Source organism: Colius striatus, chromosome 11, assembly GCF_028858725.1.
Source record: "Colius striatus isolate bColStr4 chromosome 11, bColStr4.1.hap1, whole genome shotgun sequence".
In the NCBI taxonomy this organism is placed as follows: Eukaryota; Metazoa; Chordata; class Aves; order Coliiformes; family Coliidae; genus Colius; species Colius striatus.
Genome location: NC_084769.1, coordinates 27374023 through 27380022, shown reverse-complemented (window position 1 = coordinate 27380022; position 6000 = coordinate 27374023). Strand labels below are relative to the sequence as shown.

At 33.2% G+C, this 6000-nt stretch overlaps 1 protein-coding gene across 1 annotated transcript in view; it reads left to right on the top strand.

Moving 5' to 3' along the window:
- The first annotated feature begins 533 nt into the window (after nt 1-533).
- Nucleotides 534-6000, top strand: part of PDE1A (phosphodiesterase 1A) — a 58207-nt gene continuing 52740 nt past the window's right edge. Inside the window, exon 1 of the mRNA XM_062004542.1 lies at nt 534-647. The gene's annotated coding sequence lies outside the window, so the exon portion shown is untranslated. The remainder of the gene's footprint in view (nt 648-6000) is intronic.

Sequence of the window (6000 nt, the reverse complement as noted above, 5' to 3'; positions counted from 1 at the left end):
ACCAGTAAACACAGAAATGATAGAGCTCTGCATTAGCTAATAAGAAACACAAAATCTGCAGCAAAAGCATACTGGAAGCCTAAATAATTATTAAAACATTTAAATGAAGCAAAATCAGTATAGAGTGGATATTTAAAAAAAAAATAACTAGCCTTTTAAGCAAAATTTAAAAAAATATAGTAAGGCATCTTGTGATGTTTCATTTAGCATTTAAACAAAATTAGAGACTCAGACATAATAGTGTCATAAATTAATATGAAATCACTTTGATGGTAGTTCCTGAGTCCTCTCTGATCTAGTGGAATGTATATGTCTTTTCTTCATACATCTTACAAATTTAACAAGCTGTAAAAACATACAAGTCGTCATTGTTATGTGGGTTCTAAAACTAAATTATTAAGAACAAGGCAAGAAATGTGATCGGCTCTTGTCTCTGCATTGGCTATTGTCTTGATTCCAATATTTCAAATTGTATGCAGGCACAAAAATTTCATATTAGCAATGCATTGATATTTTTATTTTCATTTTCACAGATTGAGATGCCTGGTAAAGCAGCTGGAGAAGGGGGACATTAATGTGGTGGATTTAAAAAAGAATATCGAATATGCAGCATCTGTGCTAGAGGCTGTTTATATTGATGAAACCAGGTAAGTCTGAGGGAAAGAAAAAAGGAAACGATTTTGAGAGACACATTTCATAAATTTGGTCTTTACATGCAATTGTAACTGATGTGAGCTAAAGGTCTCTTCACATCAGAAGAGTCCTATGTAGCTCTTATGTCTTTTAGTGGCAAGGTTAAAGCAAGTAAAATTACAAAGATCAGATGTAACTGTTGTCTGGAGAGTTTGCCTAGTTCTCATCTCCCTCATTTGTCAAATTCCTACATTGTTAAGTATAATATAAATAAATTCATAAGAATTATCTAAAGGATAGATTTTCTTTCCCCCATGGTCCACACAGCAATAATCATGCTGAGGACTATGAAAAAAAATGGGCTGTTTTGGAAAGAAATGTTCAGGAAGATGAGTCAGAATATTATAATCTGGCATGTAGATACATAAATTCATGAAAAGCTGTGATTTATTTTACAATGTTTGATACTTTGTTTATGCTTATTGTTACTGCCAATATTAGTGACAATCGTGCCAAAAATCAGTGTAGGTTAACTCTAATGAAATTAGTGGTTCTAAATATTTGACTTGAAAGAATTTTCACATATGCACTATATTGAAGTTAATTAGGTAACTTACAGTTTTATTTCAGTGTGATGGCCTGTTTAATTTTTTTTTCTAAACAGAATGGTCTTATAAAGATTTCTGCCAAAACTTCTTCAATACTACTGGAACATGTAGTGTATGTCATGGTTTCATGCTACATTAAAGAAGCTTGTTGTCATACTGATTATTATATGGACCTAACTCTGTCTCTCTCTCACCCCTTCCATCCCTTTTCAAATCTGCATATTTGATATGGTGCTTAAAGTATTGCTCCAGTTTTTTCGTATTTCTTCTACTTTGATATGTGTGATTCACACACTAAACCTCACCATCCAGGAATTTGAAGAATCTACTGTTAGGCACTAGAAAGCTTATCCATTTGAAAACAAAAGAATGAAAACAATAGCAAATGAAGCTGGTATCAGGGATCCACTTTTAAGAGATTATATTGTAGGCTCTGTTGGCATGGTCTCTTATACTGGTGTCTTGATCTTAAAAGTACATGCATATGGAATTTGGTAAAAAGTTTTGAGCAAAGTTTTCCTGAGCAGCTTCCCAGCTGCAATTCAGTTCTTAGAGACACTTTCAAAAGCGCTGCTGACAATTCCATGTTATATAGAACTTGAAAAGCATTAGGGACCTCAGTGACTTTGAAAGAGCTCACATGTCTTTCAAAGATGTTTATGGATTCAGTTAATGTTAACTGAGCAGAATGGGCCTAAACATTTTGTGTGACTTCCAGGGGACCTGGACTTTGTTAGAAAATTGAATAAATTTAAATTCAGTATTTAAAAATATTGGTAGTTAATATGTCACTGTAGAAATATTTATATCAGTTTTGCTGGCTGACTTAATCAAGCTTATTTTACATTGAATCAAGGATTGATGTGTACATTTACATTAGTTTATAGCTGTATTTGTAGGTGATACTGGTCCTTAGCAATTATCACAGTAGATGCCATAAAATGTCCCTTTTCAGCAATTGTTCTAAAGGTAAGTCTTGTTGGTGCATCTCATGGTCAGAAAGCTTTGGAAGATTGCTGTCCTCTCTTCCTTGTTTTATGAGAAACAACATCACCACCAGTGGTCAGAGCTTCAGCATTTTTGCATTAATAACCATGAGATCTGTGTCAAAACTGCATAGGGAACGAGGACATCAACCACAGATCATTCCTACCATACACTTTCCAAAGACTACTATTAAATGGATATAGTATTCATAGCTCTTTCTAAGTAGTAGCACCATACACATTATTTTTACTGTAAACAAACCTTTAAATCAGCTAATTGCCATTATGGGACTCCAGAATAGGATTATTAAATTGCCAAAATGAAAATAAATGTATAGAAATTTATAGTGGTTTGGAATTATTTTGTATTCCTCAGGCTCTTTTCTTAATCCTAGGGGCATTATATGATCGATACGTTTAATCCTACTTATTTATTGCATCCAATATTTTGCAGAATTATCTGATTTTTCACTGAACTAAGTCAGAAAGGTAATACCTGAGACAGGTATCTTTTTTTCACACTAATTTATTGAATGCTTCTGTTCTCCAAAGCAACCTCAGAGTCTGTAAACCTACAAAATTTTGCTAGTGTTCTTTATATAAATATGGATTAAGTATACCGTTTATGTGTCTATTTGCATACCTACATCTATTTTTCTGAAGTATAAGTATGTAGACGTAAACCATTTTTCTTAACCGTGTTACTTATGCTGTAAGTAATAGTTAAAAATGAAATTGCTTTAATGAAAACTCCTTTTCAACTTTTATTCTTTTATTTATAATGGTTTGCATTTTATACCCCATATTCTTCATTTTAGTTTGTGATGTTTGATTGTTGGATTTTTTTAATTTCTCTTCCTTGGTCTAACACAGTCTTCATAAAATTCAGACTCAGAGTGATGCATTTTTTTTTAATCTGTGATCTTCATGTTAAATTTATGCTAGAAATACAGGCTGAACCTTCACTTCTGAATTATACAATATAATGTATAATACTGTTTTAAATTTTGACACTTTCTCATTAAAAACTATTTGTAAATTAAGGTATTTATTGTGTAACAGAGAGAGCCTGTGGTTGCCACTGGTAATTTCATAGAAAACTTTTGCACAACAAACTGCAGAGATAATCACATTTTAAATAGCATAACCAATATCCTGTAGTCTAAATCTACACTAAAACTTTTAAAGATAAACACAAAAAGAAAGTACCTCCAGCTTCTGGGAAGCTAATCCTTAAAAGAGAAAAGCAGTGCATGTTTGAGTCAAATGGCAATAGAGACTGGAATTAGCTTGTGTGGATTTATTTCTTTTTCTTCCCACCTCCTGCACAGAGGTACCGCTGTTGGGAGTCTGAAACTGAGTTAACTGAACTCTTTAGTAGACTCAAAATAATAGCTTAGATCATAAGCAGAATGTCCAATTCCTGCTGAGCCTAAACAGATGCTTTTATACATTGCAAAGTTTCTTACATATATGTTGCTGTATGAATAAAAGTAATTGCTATAGTACAGAGTAATAACAATTAATACACTGAGTAAAGCAATGAGAAAACCATCTGAGTACAAATTACTTTTATTAACTAGAGTAATAACAATTAATACACTGAGTAAAGCAATGAGAAAACCATCTGAGTACAAATTATTTATATTAACTAAGTCCCAGAAGGAAGTTGCATGCTTTACAAGGTATAATAGTTCCTCAGATTTCTCTTATAAAGTGGAAAGTTTAGTGCTGCTTTGTTCTACAAGGTACAAAGTCATGCAGGCTTAGACCCAAAGATTCAGAACAGAATTTCTGCAGCTCACGTGAAAATACCCATGTTTTCTGTTTTAAGCCCAAGCTCAAGTCCTGGATTTTGTGGTGATGAATTTTTGATCCATTGCTTCCATGTCTAAGCAGAAGAAGATCTCAGCTTCAACCAGCTACCTAAAACTGAATCCTGTTGGTTGTGTTCTTCCCTGTGTTCCCCTTCCCTGGGAGACAGACTTCAATAACAGCTAAGAGAAAGCCCTCTTAAGCACCTCTACAGTCAGATTAGGAATAGCAACTGGCAGACTGTTGGTTAGGGGCATCCTCCTGACACATCTTTTATGACATACATCCTATTAAATAGCATAATAAAATAACCTCACCAATAGTCTCAAACCTATTGCAAAAGGATCTTCTGCAATTCTTCAGAGGCACAGAGATGAAAAAAGTAAAAAGAAAAATCAAAGCTAAAGTTTACAAAGAGATTCAAATACAAGGTATCTCACAGAGAATATTCATTAATGCAGCCAAGGATCAAGGAAGAGCTTGGCCTGTTCCACAGGTCCAGAGAATCATTTACACTACTTAAATATTTAATCTCACACATTAGCCCAGCAAAACCACTTTTCTCTTTGTAATCCTTATCTTTTTTCAGTTATCAGTTCAAATTTCGTATAGTAGGAGACACACATTTTCTTTCTATAAATTATAGCTTCATTTGAGTTGTTTGGAAAGCCCCTATTATTCTAAAAAGTTGTGTGTGCACGTAGAAGTACATGCAAATGTGTAAGCTGATGGCACCTTGAATTTTTATAGTGCTACAATCATCTGGAAATGGCTGTAGAATTTAAACCCTTTAGCAAGGTACAAAGTATTATTCTCAGGTCCTCTTTCTTTTTGTCTACTACTCTGTTGCTCTACTATATAGCCTTTAATCTGGTATTAAAATAGCCTTTTTAAAAACAATGTAGGTATACTCATTTGTATATATGCTCTTTCTATACATGCATCTGGGTTTGGGAAAAAGCAGAGAAATAAAACAACAGTTTTATTTATGAGGTTCTGAGAGTAAACTCCTTAGAAATGGGGATAGACAGTAGGGATAACCTAAACTTACAAAAAAGTTGTTTGAGGCAATGACCGTCAATATATCATATAAAAGGTTCTGAGCTGATAGAAAGTTGGAAAGAACAGAGAAATCAGACATATGTAAGTGGTGATTTCCTATTAGCTTAGTAATCTGTGGCCCCATGTCAATTAATAAGCTTGTTTAACAAGTCCTTTTTAGGACTGCTGCGTCTCTTAGTGCTGAATAATAATGAGCTGCACTACACATTTTCTTGAAAGACATCTAGTGATCTGGTAGCTGAAGCAAAGGTTTACTGTCAGCTGAAAATAATCAGTGAAACTCTCGGTTCCAGCCTCAGCAGATCTCTTCTGTGTGTGGAAAAAGTTCAAACTTACTGAATAGGTGTTATAAATAATTCTGACAAATCTTGCAGAATTTTCTCCATTAGTACCTGCCGTTTGGCTCACAGTAGTGGAAGAGGATATTTAGAGTCAAACAGGAAATAAATATAGCCTGATAATTCAGTTATGACAACTGTTCTGTTCCTCATAAACACAGCTCTTTACTCATGCTAACAGAGAAGAAAATAAGTCAAATAAAATCTAGATGGAAATTAGAAGATTAAAAAAATTATATAAAGCCAAATAAACAAAAAAAAATTAAACTTCTTGTGGAGAACATTTTTAAGTTGTTCTGAATAAAATTAGATTTTTTTTTTCCAATTATGGTCTATTACATTTTTAAATGCCTTAATATTTTAGAAAATATATGTAATTTCAGGAGACTATTTGTCTGTGTACTTTCAATTCCATACATGGTTTTTAATTTGTTTTAGACCATATAATGCCCTATTAAAAAGCTTTAACCTCTTGAGAATTTTGACTTATGGGAGACCAAGTTTCAGTAATATATGAAATAGATCTGTTGTATATAGCTGTCAATTGCTTTGAACATC